Source organism: Podarcis erhardii, assembly GCF_964252035.2.
Source record: "Podarcis erhardii genome assembly, chromosome: 2".
Lineage (NCBI taxonomy): Eukaryota > Metazoa > Chordata > Lepidosauria > Squamata > Lacertidae > Podarcis > Podarcis erhardii.
In genome coordinates this window covers 102,123,738-102,140,683 of record NC_138498.1, presented here as the reverse complement: position 1 = coordinate 102,140,683, position 16,946 = coordinate 102,123,738, and the positions used below count along the sequence as shown (strand labels likewise).

Genomic DNA, 16,946 nt, shown 5'->3' with positions numbered 1-16,946 from the left:
ACTTTCCTCTTGGTGGGTTGTGGAACCATCACAGCATCTCCTCTCTTGGTGGAAAAACAGTGGTGGGCGTCAATAAGGAAGTGAAGTGTCTAAAGTTAACTGTGCAGAGATGCAACAGCAGGCTCTACTGTCCTCCAGCAAACCCATATTCCTGACAGATCTCCTTAAAATAAATGATGGGGCATCTCTGTTGTTGAGGCCAGAGCAGGAATGGCAAATGTTCATTTACATTATAAAACAGGGTGCATGCAGTTCAGACAACTTGTCACTGTTATCAGTTTGATCGTAGACAGTAGGAAACTGGCCCATTTCCTCAAGTATGAAATGGGGAGGACGACATTTTGTTTAGTCTAGCAGGGAAGGGATAGATGACATCATAACTGATCAGATTTGGGGCGGTCATTCCATGCCAATCAACATGTTAATACACACAGTGTAAGCTGACGGTCCCCCAAAATGACATTTATTTTTTTGTTAAACCACATCCCAAGATATAGAGCATGTGTAAACGACGGAACACCCCTCTGACATCCAATACGGACAAAGAATCCTATTCCCTAATTTAAGTACCAGGTGAAGCCCAAGGCACCAAATGTTTACTGGCGGCTGTCAACGTCATACTCTTGGCTCCAGCGCCCGTTACGCCAGCTGTGGATTTGCACAATTGATCTGAAAAGTAATTCAATCAGGCAGCTTTTCAAAGCCCCTTTAAACCCTTGAAATGTAATCCAGAGTAACTTGTAAGAAGTCAAATATTTTAGACAGAGTCGCCTTGTATTTGCAAAGCACAAAGTGTACGCTACACCTGCTCCTTTGTGTCTTTCTCTCTCCCTCACACGCACACGCACACACACACAACACTTTAATAAATAATAAAATAAAATAAACCAGTCTCTGAGCCCTTGGTGGAAAAAAATGCAATACCTAAGAAAGAAAGTTGCCCACCACTTTTTTTAAAAAAATAAAGGCTATAGAAACCAAGCAACTGAGACAGGCTTCCTACGTAACCAATCTCTGTGCCTTTAAGAATTGCCCAGTATTGGGAAACTCTAGGGAGGGGATATAACTCAATGGAGTGCAAATCAGGCTTTGCCACCTCCTTGCAAAGTCCACTTTCAAAGTGATATTGGTCACACTGTTGAAGAAGACCTCTACTGGACAGCAACAGCAGGTGAACCTCTCTTCTTACACAGAGGCAATATTGAACATGGTTTTATTCCAGGGATCAGTTTCCTTTGGTTTTGCATTGATGGGCAAAGACATTTCTTCTCTCTCAGGCATTTATTTGAGTGTTTTTCTTTCCAGCAGTTGGAAGTATATCCCTCCCTCCTTCTGCTTTGGATATCTGTGGTGGTGAGACCCATGTTAGGGAATGCAGTAGTATTTCAGGCTTGAGTATTGTATCATACTGCACTTTGCTTTGAATGATTTTGCACTGTGAATTTTAGCATTATTTGTAAGCTGCTTTTCAACTCTTGTGTAAAGTGACTAGATAATAATAATACTTCAGCAAAGCTTTCTCATTTAACAAAAAATTTGCTTAGGAAAGTGAAGCAAGGAACTATAGACTGAAGTTCCTGTGGCTGATTTTTATTGTTACTTTACGAATGTACCAGGGAAAGCTGCATTTCACCAAATATCAGGTATAAGGTAAAGGTAAAGGGACCCCTGACCATTAGGTCCAGTCATGACCGACTCTGGGGTTGCGCGCTCATCTTGCTCTATAGGCCGAGGGAGCCGGCGTTTGTCCACAGACAGCTTCCGGGTCATGTGGCCAGCATGACTAAGGTGCTTCTGGCGCAATGGAACACCACAACCAGAGCAGTGCATGGAAACGCCGTTTACCTTCCCGCTGGAGTGGTCCCTATTTATCTACTTGCACATGATGTGCTTTCAAACTGCTAGGCTGGCAGGAGATCAGGTATAGTTCTGCCCTAATATTAGATACCACATCCCAACATCCAAGTTCACAACAAACTGCACTGAGCTCAGGCTGGCCCACCCATGAGGCAAGGTGAGGCGACTGCCTCAGGCAGTAAAATCCACAGGGACAGCAGATCACGATATCGCTCTTAACCCTCCCACACACTTTTGGATCCTCACTCACCCCTTCTTCCCTGGCAGGGAGCAGGGTGCCAATTCATGGTTTGCCTCAGGTGTCAAAATATCTTGGGCCGGCCCTGACTGAGTTGCAACTATCTATTTGGATCATAGCCTCAATAGGTTTCCCCCTATTTCAGCAGCAGAGGTTAAGTGCTTGAAACAGAAGTGCATTGCATTAGCCAACATCCAGGGGCCTCCTCTTAAGATTAAAAGCTGCTTTATAAATCAAATCCAGCGAAGCTGAGCAGACTGTTCCAAAGCATGTTATTCATGAGAGGAACGAAGTGCAAATGTGGGTGTGAAAAATTACAAAAATACTTGACGCACATGGGAGCAATAATTCAGGCAATTTTGGGTGTGTGTGTTTTCTTCGACCAGAAACAATTGCTTCATCATTCACTGTTATTCATTCCATTGCTACTTTGAACAGACACTTTTAACACCCCCTCTCTCTTTTTGCCCTTTGAAAATCAGTGCCAGTAGTCAAAGCAAAGACCGAAAATAAACCCAGTTAGCTAGGAGTCGGAATATTCCTGAAATTCTGCAAAGAAGAATTAGCACTTAAATGCTTCAGTTATTAATTGAATGTCTAAGAACGGGAGCATCTAATACCCCAACTCCTTTGTAGGGCCTGGACCACGCATAAATCTTGGTGAGAGCAATGCAGCGAGCGGCCTCCTGGAGCCACGGTGGCAGAAAGAGTAATAACCACCACAAACAATGCTCTCACGCAGATACGAGCCATGCCACTGCCAGACAGATCGCAGAATAATGTGCCAGAAATGGCCACACTGGTAGATCACAATGGGCAGAATAACTACTGAACGGTCTGTTCGTGCAGCGCTCGGGAAGACTGAATAAGTCGGCTAATTAAAATGAGGATTTCTGCATGAATTCAAAATGGTGTCCTTGCAGTCCTGGATGTTGAGGTTTGAAAGTGCTAAGAGGAGCCTTGCTGGATCAGACCAATCTAATCCCAGCACCCTTTCCCTACACGCAATGGCCAACCAAATGCCTATGGAAGGCTGGGGAACCTTGAACCCACAAGATGTTGCTACACTACAACCTCCACCATCCCTATCTTCTAAATCCAGGCCACGGATGGTCTGGGAATCAGCGTGTTTTTACATGAGTAGAATGTGTGCTTTTATTTAAAATGCATCTCTGAGTTATTTCTGGGGCATAGGAATTCATTCATTTTTTTCCTTCAAAATATAGTCCGGCCCACCGCAAGGTCTGAGGGGAAGTGGACTGCCCCCCTGAAAAATTTCATGACCCCTGGTTAAGAGAAAATTAGCTTTCTTAAGTGCTACACAGCAATATCCAATTTTTGATTTAGGTAACTTAAATCCATTGATATTCTGATTGTAACATTTGACATTTTATGTTTTTATATTCTGCTGGAAGCCGCCTGGAGTGGCTGGGGAAACCCAGTCAGATGGGCGGGGTATAAATATAATCAGTGCTTTTTTCCTTAAAAAAAATGTTTAGGGGTACTCTCATTTTTCTACTCATATTGAAATACTGTCCCTCAATGAGGCCAAACTTAGATTCACAAAATGTTTATGGGTATGCATACCCCCCGCATCCCCCCAGAAAAAAGCACTGAATATAACAACATCATCATCATCATCATCATCAACAACAACAACAACTTAGTAACTATGGCTGCAGTCCTAACCATGTCTATTCAGAAGCAAGTCTCATTTAATTCAATGGGGGTTACTTCTTTGTAAACAGTTCGGATTGCGGCCTAAATTGGATGCCACGCATTGTAACAACTAAGCATGCTGGATTGGACCTGAAAGTTGCATGACACAATAGGAGACACCTGGCGTGGTGAATTCTTGACAGTCCAAGATGATGGGATGGCAGCGAGAGGCAGATCCCAGCGCTCCCTCCGCCAAGTGTGCAAGGACTCAGGAAAGTGGAGCTCTAATGTGATTGTTACACGTGCCAGTCAAGAGTCTTCCGCACTCTCACCCTGATATTTTAAGCTACTGCAAAAAAGGAAACATAACTATGGCAACAACATTTCCAGTCGGGAGAGTTTTAGCGGCAGCACCCTCCTCCCACACAAGAATGCAGTAAAGATCCATGAGGTGCCTGCACACACATTGATCAGAAAATACCAGGCCCCAACCAGAATATTTTACGGCCTGCAACAAAAGGCAGTGGCGCATTTAACTTCAAATCATGTCCATCTGAATAGGCCATTTATTATCATCCTCAAAAGGCCTCAGGATGGCAAATGCAGCTTGCCTCATTCATCTCTAGCTAGTAACCATTTGTTGCCCTTAAAGGTTTAGATATTCATCCTAATTGCATTAGGGACAGGCTGTAAATTCCCTGCCCTATTCTCTCTGCAGACCACCGCTTTTTTCCCTGGGCCTTTTTTTGTGGAGAGAGGAGAGTATTATGCAAAAGGCACTCCTAATAGCCATTCAGCCACCCAGCTCCAATGACAGCTTTATTCAAGGCCCAAAGCTTGTTAACAAGCTGAATGGAAGGCAGATTAAGGCAAAGCAGATCTGATTAAGAAACAGCAACCTGACTCCCTAGGAGTTAGCAGGATTTCACTTGCACACACAATGCCACCTTCTCCAAGTGCCACCACAGCTACTTCTCCTCATCTGTTTAAAAAGGGGGGGGGGATACAAGGACATCCCTGGGACTTTCCACAACATACGCAGATGAATATTTCAGATCTCAGCTGGTTTGCAGATGATTTTCTGTGTGGAAAATTCTCAGGTATTTAAAATAAGAAAGCACTTTGGTTAGCTATGAAATCTAATCATCGCAAGTCAACTGCTATGGCGCGGACAGGTATTCAGATATTCTGACATATACAAATACACACACACACACTAAAGAAACATCTCCAGAGATTCAGAGCAAGCACAGAGAAATTAGGGGCAATTCCAGGTGATCTTTCTTTTCTTTTCAAATTATGGATTCAGCATGTCCAACAACAACAACAAATCGAACAGGAGCTTCAGCAACACCCACAATGAACACTAGCTAGTCCAACAAGAAGGAACTGCAACAGAATGTTGCAGCGAGAAGCATTACAAGTTTTCGATTCCAGCGGCTGTTCTCAATCCTCTCTCCAACCCCATTTTTGTTGCCCCAGTGTTCCATGGCTACTGAGCATGCTCAGTCCTCATTATATGCTTTCTGAGGCTCCCCCTCCATTTAAAGTCCCACTCCCCATATATATATATATATATATATATATGCAGGTTTTGGTGTCCTCGGGTGTCTTCCCGTGTAAAAGTTGTGGTGTCTAGGCGACGTTTCGACGAGGTCTCACTCATCATCTTCAGGCTGGTGCTTTCGGCTTCTTGTTACTGGAACAGAGCAGGATCTCAGTGTTTGAGTTCCTATAAATACTGTAGAGGGGGTGTGGTGTATAGCCTCCAATGTTCTGGGCAGAGAGGAAGTTCCCAGGCTAGTGTGCCTTTTCTTCTTTTGTTCCTTAATTACTTGAGAGATATCTTGAGTGATTTCTTGAGTGATATCCTGAGTACCACTTAGGTGGGTCATTAGGTGTGGATTAGTTGCTAAAGTCTTTGTGTCTTGACCTCTTGAACTTTGTGAAGAGTTTTCATGAGAAGATGGCTGTACTGTACTTAGTTGTGCTCTGGCTTGGCTTCGTGTATAGGGGCGAGCTGTGGTTTTGTGGCTTGTGTCAGCCAGATCTGTGTAGGGATTGCAGGGGGGTGCAGCATCCGGAGGTGCCACCATGGATTGGCTACTGGATGGTGTCTGTAATTCATCTGTGGAGAGGGTCTGGGTTTGGGTCTGGTGTGGTTGATTGGTGTTGGCGTTCTGTGTGCCTCTGGATCTGGTGTCAGTTTTTGTGGGGAGGGCTAATTTCCAGATGTCTGGCAAGCGGGATGTGTCGTCACGCTTGTTCATGTTGTGAGGGTGTTTCTCTATCTCGATGGCTTCCATGATTATTCTCTTGTGGTGATGTTCCGTGTTAAAGAGCAATTTGGAATCTGCAAAATTAATTTCGTGTCCTGTTTCTTTCATGTGTTGGAAAAGAGAGGAAGTTTTTTCTTCTTTTTTGACGGCATTCTTGTGTTCTGCGATACGTGCATTTATTCGTCTGTTTGTTTGTCCAATGTACGTGGCTGGGCAGACTTTGCAGGGTATTTCATAGATCCCTTGGTTTTCCAACTGGATTTTATCCTTGGGGTTTCTGAGGATATTGGCTATTTTTTGGTTGGTGCAAAAGGCTGTTTTGATATTGTGTTTATGGAGGATTTTGCTAATTTTATCTGTAGTGCCCTTGATATAAGGAAGGAGGGCCATGCCATTGTTTTCTTCTGTGTCTTGGTTTTTGGGGGGTGTTTACAGACACCATCCAGTAGCCAATCCATGGTGGCACCTCCGGATGCTGCACCCCCCTGCAATCCCTACACAGATCTGGCTGACACAAGCCACAAAACCACAGCTCGCCCCTATACACGAAGCCAAGCCAGAGCACAACTAAGTACAGTACAGCCATCTTCTCATGAAAACTCTTCACAAAGTTCAAGAGGTCAAGACACAAAGACTTTAGCAACTAATCCACACCTAATGACCCACCTAAGTGGTACTCAGGATATCACTCAAGAAATCACTCAAGATATCTCTCAAGTAATTAAGGAACAAAAGAAGAAAAGGCACACTAGCCTGGGAACTTCCTCTCTGCCCAGAACATTGGAGGCTATACACCACACCCCCTCTACAGTATTTATAGGAACTCAAACACTGAGATCCTGCTCTGTTCCAGTAACAAGAAGCCGAAAGCACCAGCCTGAAGATGACGAGTGAGACCTCGTCGAAACGTCGCCTAGACACCCCAACTTTTACACGGGAAGACACCCGAGGACACCAAAACCTGCATTCCTGTACCCGTGAAAATCTACGAAAGCAAATATATATATATATATATATATATATATGTATGTATTTCTGCAAACTTTGCAGTTCCGCCAGCCTGCTTCTGTTCTTCGCTCTTGGGCCAGCTTGGTGCCATTCCAGCTACATAAGCAACGCCACACATAGCCTGGACATCAGAAAACGGGGGCATAACATTAGCCTGGAGGTTTGTAAAAACATTGTGAGTGTCGCAGTTCAGAGCTATTGAAAGGGCCTATTGCTCAGAAGTGGAGCATCTGCACTGAGGTACAGTCGTACCTTGGTTGTCTTGGTACTCGGACATTTTGGCTCCCGAACGCCACAAACCTGGGAGCGAGTGTTCCGGTTTGCGAACATTTTTTGGAAGCCAAACATCCGACAGGGCTTCCGCAGCTTCCGGTTGAACGCAAGAAACTCCTGAAGCCAATCGGAAGCCTGGCTTTGGCTTTCAAACCGTTCCAGGAGTCAAACGGATTCCTGGAACAGATTAAGTTTGACAAGCAAGGTACCACTGTAGTAGGAACTCAATAACTGGCATCGCCCCTAAAACTCAGAAAGAACTCGGCCTGAGAGCCCAGAGAGCTTCTACGAGTCAAAACAAGACAGTTCTGGGAAATGGTCCATTTTTAGCACAGTGTTTGGGCTTCCTGATGGAAATATCTGAACCCCCATATTCCAAAGCGGGTCAAGGGGTGTACCGAGGGGTCAGTGAGGTCACCCAAGGGGATGCCAAAATCATGCCTCTCCACTCCAGTTTGGTTCCTCTGACAGTCTTGGGCACTGACGTTCTCAAATGTTTTGGCTCCCGAACGCCGCAAACCCGGAAGTGACTGTTCCAGTTTACGAACTATTTTTGGAAGCCGAACATCCAACAGGGCTTTTCCAATATATATACAGTGGTAACTCGGGTTACATCCGCTTCAGGTTACAGATGCTTCAGGTTGCAGACTCTGCTAACCCAGAAATAGTACCTCGGGTTAAGAACTTTGCTTCAGGATGAGAACAGAAATCGTGCTCCGGTGGTGCGGCGGCAGCAGGAGGCCCCATTAGCTAAAGTGGTGCTTCAGGTTAAGAACAGTTTCAGGTTAAGAACAGTTTCAGGTTAAGAACGGACCTCCAGGACAAATTAAGTACTTAACCCAAGGTACCACTGTACTTCCAAGGTACGACTGTATTTTGTATTTAATCCCATTTAAGATTGGGGGTTGAGTATGTATTATGTTTCAGTCTTGGTATCTGCTGTATAATTAGAGGGCCTTACATCTTTTGTAAGGCCTGCAGCACGTCCCCTCTTTCTGTCAACATCAGTATTATGACAGGAGATGGGTGGCTCCAGCCCCTCTCCCATCTTCTCTCCTCTCCACTCTATTAAAAGCCAGCTTTGGGAAGATCGGCAGGCCAGTGGGATCTCCTAGCAAACAGCAGGGAGGGAGAAGAGGTGGATGCCAACACAGACACAGAGGAGGAAGGGGCAATGATGGCAGGGGCAGGGAGAAAGGAGGAGTCAGCATTGATGAGGGGGTGCTGAGAGGCCCCCAGGGCAACTTCCTGTTGCTGCCAATTGGCTGGACTATAAGATGGTACTCTTTTCTCCCCCCCCCCCCACTTGTATGGATAATTGCTCTAATTGAAACTGTACTTTCAGGAGAATGTTTCTGAAAGCAATTTAAGGAAAGGACAGATTGTAAAACAGGCCACATCCTGTAAATTAAAATAACAAACTAGAAGTACGGTGCAAATTAGCTCTTAAAGGGAGAGGAATGAAATCACATAAAATGAAATGTGTGTCTCCGAAGAGAACATTTGGAATTACATTTTTCTTTTTTCTTTTTAAGTGATGCATCCTACAGAGGAGGAAGAGAGAAAGATAGATCCAGGAATATTTTTCAATCGTCAGTCAAGACATTCTCCTCCTTTCACGAAGGACTTTTAAACATCCCCTTTGATCTTCTAGCCACAGCAATTTTTGCCCGGGTTAATAAAATGGCAGCACAGATCATGGCGAAAAAGAAATCATGGCTAATTAGGAAGCATAAGGTTCCACATAATGATAATAAATGCACAACGCTTGCATCAGCAATTGGGACAATTTGCTTTCTGAATGTATCACAGGCTTAGAACTCTAGCCTCCCCGAGGTATCTTGTAAATTCCCATCTTTGAAGCCCCAAGTCCAATTTACATTTAACAGCAAAAACTGTACAGTTAAAAGATTACGAGAAAGAAGCTTAAGAACCCCAGTGGTTAATTGATCTAGCCTTGTTTCCTTAAGCTGTACATTCCCTTGAAACCTATTGTTTTCTTTTAGCTTTATCAAGCATTTTAATGTGGCTGAAACAGGCTTGTAGCTTTCCCCTCTGTATACAAAATCACAAAAGCCAAATTATTCGGGGCTGTTCTGAACACCAGAACAGGCTGTGAAGAACTCCCCCCAAAAAATCTTTTCAGGCAAGGTAAGTGAGCAAGATGGCAAATTATAGATTAGATGCACAGAAAGTATAAAGCCATTCACACTGGAATAACTAGTCACCAATGGGGGCAAATAATCCCAACATCAGATTTCCTTCAGCACATATATTTCTAAGGGTCAATGAGAGTGTAATTGCTCAATAAATAAGTAAGTAAAGAACTTGATTCTGACTAAGGCTGCCTTCTTTGGCCCAGAGGCAGCATTCAACCTTGGCCAACCCGCTAAAGTCGACATGCTGGGAGTGGCCACCCACCCACAGTCTGCATCCCCTCCTTAGTTGATTAGAAAAATTTGCTGGGGGGGATTCAATCAGGCCTCCAGGCCATGAGTTAGTCATCCCAAGAACATACTAGGAGCCCTGCTGGGTCAGGCAAATGGCTCATCTAGTCCAACATTCTGTTCTCACAGTGGCCAGTCAGGTGCCCATGACAGAAGTAAATAAACAGGGAATCCGCAAAGAGTGTCCCTATCTCCTCTAGCCAGCCAGCATGACCACAAAAGCAAGTCCCCATCCTCTTTACTGGGGAGAAGGGGGTGTCCCCTGCAGAGATGCTGGGCTTTGGGGTGTCCCAAAGAAAAAAGATTCCACCTAAACATTAGGAAGAACTTCCTGACAGTAAGAGCTGTTCGACAGTGGAATTTGCTGCCAAGGAGTGTGGTGGAGTCTCCTTCTTTGGAGGTCTTTAAGCAGAGGCTTGACAACCATATGTCAGGAGTGCTCTGATGGTGTTTCCTGCTTGGCAGGGGGGTGGACTCGATGGCCCTTGTGGTCTCTTCCAACTCTATGATTCTATGATTCTAAGGCCTCTGGAGCCCAGTGTAATATAGGAGATGATGTTCTGCCTCTTCCTCCTTAGGAGAGGGTATTGGTTCGTGGCGATGGCATATTTTGGCTGGTTCTCGAGGTGGGGGTGGGGGGAAGCAAGGGGGTGAGGGAATCGTATCTCAAGGGTTCACAGTGAAACTAGTTGGCTGTTGATCCAGGGACTTCATGCAATGCATAATTAACATACAAAATTCATAGAATTGTAGAGTAGCATTGCAAGAATCTCAGCTAAAGCATCCATGACAGATGGCCATCCGACCTCTGCTTAAAACCCTCCAATTTAATACTGCGGGTTTAGGTGGCTTTCAAAAACGAACCAGCACACATTCACATAGGTTAGGCATAGATGTCATCTTGGATGGAAGAGATGAAGCTCAGTTGGGTGATGGCGCTTGGTATAACAAGGTCTTGGTTTGGGTCATTAATATGGTTAAAGAAAGTGTGTCTTGGAAGGTCCCCTCCTCATTTACCCCCCCCCCAAAGGTTAGGCTGAGAGAGGCAGTGGCTGGCCCCCAAGGTCACCTAGTGTGTGAGTGGTTTGAACCTTGATCTCCTGGGGTTCATGGTTGAGTGGGGATTTGAACCCTGGTCTGCCAGGTGCTGGTCCAACACTTTGAACCACTGCGCCACACCAGCTTGTCTTCACCTGCAGAGGCAGAGACAGCCCAACAGAACTGCAGCACTGCTACGAAACGAGATGCAAATAGATCTTCTCACATCTGTGCAGCTCTGATACCTCCACATTGCATATTGGAAAAGGTCTCCTCTGTGTGGCTCTTTTTGGAGATGGGAAATGCCTTTGGTCAGCTCCGTGGATGAGAACAAGGGAAACAGCCAGAAGAGACCCTGTGAGGTCTCTTAAGCCCTTCCATGTGCACAGCCTCAGCCCTGGACCATAGGAGAATTAGGCATCAGCCTGAGGTCACCCTACTGCCCATCCCCTCTCCAAATATTAGCCCTTGTGTTAACAAAACACAAATAAACATGGAAAAGTGCATAGAGCATGTCTCCTTTTGATTCATAGAGTCTTTTTCACTGTTTGTTTACATTTGGTAAGAGAGGAGAGAGAGAGAGAGACGGTGGATCATGATCTTTCATTCTATTGCATAGTGTTTGTGCAAAGTTTCTGTGTCAGCATCAAGTGAGTAGGTCCTTTATTTGTTTATATATATATTATTTTTGGCATTGCAAGAGATTGGAGGGTTCCAGAGCTTCATTGGTTGCATTCGGTTGGCTGCATTGTGGTTTGTTTATAACAACACCTTCACCCTAGTGTGGCTCCCCTTTATCACATATTAGCCCTATACACAGTGAGGGGAACTTCTGAACAGGACTATACGCTTCTTGGGTGCAGCCTGGTGGCCTGCATATGATGTTGGGCTATAATGCACAGCAGCCCCATCCATCATGGTCAGGGGCCAGGGGTGATGGGTGCTGTAGTCCAACCATGGTCTCCCGGACCATGAGAGCAATTAAGAGTTGGCATGAATAAATCTAAGGAATAATATAATTTTTTAAAAAAAAAATCTAGAGGGCATCAACTTGGCTACCCATGGGCAGCTATGCCATCAAATATGAGTGGGAGAACTGGAAGAAAAGCTTGGAACCATGGGACTTCCGGGTTGGCGTCATCGCCGAATGGCGGACTCCCTCCGAGCTCCGGAGGGAGCCTGCTCGGCAGGGGCTGGGTTCTACCGCGTCGGCGTCGCGGGGACCCTCAAAAACCATGGGCGCTGAAACCCATGGGCATGGTGACTCGGCGGGCACCGTTTGCGGCCCCCCGACCCGTGAAGGAGCCTTTTTAAAGGCTACGGAGCGGGTGCCGGGGGGGTGTGGTGCTATGTGTCCTCCGCTTCCCCTACCGAGCGAAGTCGCATGCCATTTGGCGGAGAGCGCTGACTTCTTCCATTGAAAATTCGGATTAAAAAGAACAACCCGTGAGTAATTGGAAACTGGACTTAAAAAGGGGAAAAAATTGAATTCGGAGCGAGCGGGGGAGGTGCAAAAAGGAAGTCAGTCTCCCCCCTGTTGTAGAGGATTTAAAGCAAAGGATTTAACAACTAAGATCGAGTGCTACCTTATTTTGATAAAGTCACTAATTTCACGATGGAAAAATATAAGACTGGGCTGGAGGAGAAAAGTAGAACGTGAGCTAAAATGCAACCCCCCCCCCCCCGGGAACCGGGAGCGATCCGCGAGAGCGCCGGGAGAGGAGAAACAGAGGCTTTGACAGCTGTCAAAGGAGCTGTCAAAGCTGAAGAATAAAGAGAACTTTGTTATGAGGACTTTGCCGTTTACATTTGTTACAAATTAGATATAAATTGTTTAAAACAAGGAATAACAAGTTACTTTGACTGTTGGGTGCGATCTGGAAGGAAACTGAGTTATTATAATCCCTCTAGAGGGGCTGTGGGACACTACAAGTATAGCTGGCATGGAATTTGAATTGGACTTTTTATCTCCTGGGAAACTGCAGAAATGGAACACTATTTTGTCTACAGAGGTCTCTACACTAAAGGAGACAATAGATTTATCTATTGAAGAATGGAAGGGACTTGACGTAAAGTTTTGTTCCTGAATAACAAAGCCTCTGTAGGGGATTTAGAAGCTTTTGGAATTGGAACATTTTTGCAGGAGAGCAGGAAAAGAAACTAGAGGAAAGTGAGGAGAGAGAATAATAAGAACAACATGAACAACAAGAATTGGACAAAGCTGGAAGTGGGAACATTTGGGACATCCAGATTTGAAAGGTCTAAAGAAACAAAATTGGAGTTTTTACTCTTAAATACAGAGATCTGGATGGAAAAAATGGACCTTTTTGAGATAGAGCTTTTCCAAGATTGGACGCTTGAAACTAAAGATGATCAAAAAGACGGCAAAGACTATTAAAAAGACGGCAAAGTGGACTTGTGAAGGATTTCGGCCTAGATGTGGGATCTCCAGGATGACAACAGGCATTGATGGACATTGGGGAACGCAACCGGGAAAGGGGGGAGGGAAATTTGGAATCCAAAGGGTGTTAAATTATATTTTATTCTTTGTTCCATTTTCTTTTATTTTAATCTGTTCTGCACATTAAAGAGGGGAACTCATGGAAGGGAGCGGGGTCAATTTTAGGGGATGGAAAAACATTCTTAACATTGGGTTAACTATAATAAGTTTAAAATTTGGGGTAAGGACTTGCTGAATCTATTTGAAGGAATTGGAATACAAGAGGGGGTGAGGTGGGGAAGTCCTGGCAAGATGCTAATGAAAATAAGGTTATAAAATGGATGTTTTATTTTTTTATTTTTTATTTTTTCTGTTATATTTGAAAATGTTCAATAAATATTATTAAAAAAAGAAAGAAAGAAAAGCTTGGAACCATGGACTGTTTATATTTATTTTTAAATAGCATGAGTTTAAAAAAACCTGTCCTCAAGATCGTCTACCAAATAAAAGGGGAAACAGAAAAAAACCACTATCTTTATACATACCATATCACTTAACTAAAACAAGAGCATTACAATAGTATGCCATAAAGCCATAAGGATAAAATCAGCACCAATTAAAATTATATATTTTTGATTATATCTTTATGTCTATGTCTATGCCTGTCTGTCTGGCCATCTACCTACTTACCTACCTACCTACCTACCTACCTACCTATCTATCTAGTGGTCTTTATGTTGATCTTTTCTGTGAACCGCCCTGAAACCTCCAGGTATAGGGTGGTATATAAATTCAATAAATAATAACAACGATAATAATAAATAAAAATAGGGAGGTTGCCAGTAATCCCTCCTGCATAAGGGCATCCTGTCAGGATGGAGCCACCACAGAAAAGGCTCTGTCTCTTGGGCCCACCAATCTGATACTTCCCCCCGCCCCCGCCACCAGCAGGTCTATGGTAGCTTTTCTCCCTAAGATTTCTCAACAGCATTGCCAGGATAAAAAGGGAAAGGTACCCCTGACCATTAGGTCCAGTCATGGACGACTCTGGGGTTGCGGCGCTCATCTCACTTTATTGGCTGAGGGAGCCGGCGTACAGCTTCTGGGTCATGTGACCAGCATGACTAAGCCGCTTCTGGCGAACCAGAGCAGTGCACAGAAACACTGTTTACCTTTCCGCCGGAGTGGTACTATTTATCTACTTGCACTTTGATGTGCTTTCGAACTATAATGGCTCCTCCATCTAAGCAGGGCTTGCAGCCAGCAGTAGAAAATGTCCTATTACAGCAAACTGCAAATGCACCCACTCAACCCACAATGAATCATGTAATGAGACAGGCTGTACCATGGGGTTGCAGGAGTTTCTCACCCTATGGTAAGGCGATTGCAAGACGTTCTTGCACAGAAACATGCAGATCTTGCAAAAAGATGTGAGGGCTTTGCTGCAGGCAGCTGTCAGAGGTGAGTCAGAGTTAAAGGACCGAAGCAGAGCCAGGAAGAAGTTATTCACGCAAGAAGCGTTCCTGTCCAAAAGGGCCCAGTGGGGTGGGGAGTTGAAAATACTTCACTGATAAGATGTCCCAAGCTCTGGTTCTGATGGCTCACCACACAAAGGTGCCACACAAAACCAATGGCTCATCATGTTAAATGTTTATGTACAGTACTGTTTTTCAAAACAGGTTTTATAAATGTAGAGTGTATGGCCACCTCTCAAAGAATACAGTAGTAATAAATCAGCTTGCGGATAATTGCACGATGCCTTACGGTTTTCAATAATATACTTTCTTATGCAACGTCATACAATAAAACTAAATTAAAACAAACCAACTAACCAATGGCACTTGGCTCTATAGCTCAAGCCAGTAGAGCATGAGACTCTAAATCTAAAAGCTGTGGTTTCAAGCCCCACGTTGGACAAAAGATTCTGGCATTACAGGGGGTTGGACCAGATGGCAATTGTGGTCCCTTCCAACTCTACAATTATATGAGTCCCTAAAATTTTTTGTACCCCAAGCAATTGCCCTGTTAGGCCTCCCCCCCCCTCCACACACACTATGCATCTGGGTAGGAATAATAATAATTATTATTATTATTATTATTATTATTATTATTATTATTATTATTATTTATAGCCCGCCCATCTGGCTGGGTTTCACCAGCCACTCTGGGCAGCTTCCAACCGAATATTAAAATACAATAGTGCATCAAACATTAAAAGCTTCCCTAAACAGGGCTGCCTTCAGATATCTTCTAAAAGTCTGGTAGTTGTTTTTTTCTTTGACATCTGGTGGGAGGGCGTTCCACAGGGAGGGCGCCACTACTGAGAAGGCCCTCTGCCTGGTTCCCTGTAACAAAAGCTGTTGTTGCCATCTTACGGTTCTGGGTCACAGTTAAGGAAAAGGCAACCATGGTCAGAATCCTTAAGGTATATGACAGGGGTAGGCAACATGTTTTCTCCAGATGTTGGACTTCAGCACTCATCAGTCCTGACTATTAACTGCTCTAGTCCAAACACATATTGGGCAGGCAGGGTTACCAGCTTGCGGAAGGCTGGTGTATTCTTATTGACCTTCATGAATTTATATGGTGCTTAACTGCCAAAGCCGGCCTCTAAGCAGCTTACATGTATAAAAACCAATTGCAAAACAATGTAAAAGCATGGAAATAAAAATGTCCAATCAAACCATTTCACTGAAACATTAAAATTAGCATCCACGTTACTTAAAAATACAGTAAAGCAAGCACATTTGAACAGCGCAACAGTGAAGCACTCTCAGCGGATCCAGAAAGTCTGTAGCAGAGTCCAGAACTGCGCTGGTGCTTCGAGAGTACCACTGCCTTTCCCAGCAGACGAAGAGAAAAGAAAGCTCACCTGGCAACTGTAGCTACAGCGGTTTTAGGAATTCACTTTCCTCTCAAGTGGCCACAGAGGGGTTCACACGTTGTATTCAGCAGGTGTCCAGGCTCTGTACACAATAACTGAGCTGTACAAATCAACAAGTGTACCCTACTCCCAGAAGCAGATTTAGGGGAGTGTGAATTTATGCTTTTGAATTATGGTGCTGGAGGAGACTCTTGAGAGTACCCTGGACTGCAAGAAGATCAAACCTATCCATTCTTAAGGAAATCAGCCCTGAATGCTCACTGGAAGGACAGATCCTGAAGCTGAGGCTCCAATACTTTGGCCACCTCATGAGAAGAGAAGACTCTCTGGAAAAGACCCTGATGTTGGGAAAGATGGAGGGCACAAGGAGAAGGGGACGACAGAGGGCGAGATGGTTGGACAGTGTTCTCGAAGCTACCAGCATGAGTTTGACCAAACTGTGGGAGGCAGTGGAAGACAAGAGTGCCTGGCGTGCTCTGGTCCATGGGGTCACAAAGTCGGACACGACTAAACAACTAAACAACAACAACAACCAGTTCAGTCACACTGGGCACAGAGCCTTGAGGGTGACACAAGGGGCACCACAACTATGATGCAGAATGGAAGGGGGAGAGGCAGGGGGGCGAATTTTAGCGTCGCTGAATTTTGAGACCCCCAAGGTCTGCCACTGCTTCTCCACACTTCTACATATGTAGAGACAGCTTGCATCTGTGTGAATTCTTTCTTTCTTTCTTTCTTTCTTTGGTTTACAGTTCCAGTGCCCTCTTCAGCACTCATTTTATTTTTACTGGCTGATTTTGCTCCTCTATCCCTCCAAGGAGCT

At 44.6% G+C, this 16,946-nt stretch overlaps 2 protein-coding genes across 2 annotated transcripts in view; one reads left to right on the top strand and one right to left on the bottom strand.

The window, feature by feature from the left end:
* The window catches only part of LOC309337153 (uncharacterized protein C3orf49), a 503,307-nt gene that overhangs the window by 430,997 nt on the left and 55,364 nt on the right, over positions 1-16,946 (top strand). The window lies entirely within an intron of this gene.
* PRICKLE2 (prickle planar cell polarity protein 2) overlaps positions 1-16,946 on the bottom strand; it is a 266,815-nt gene that overhangs the window by 247,505 nt on the left and 2,364 nt on the right. The window lies entirely within an intron of this gene.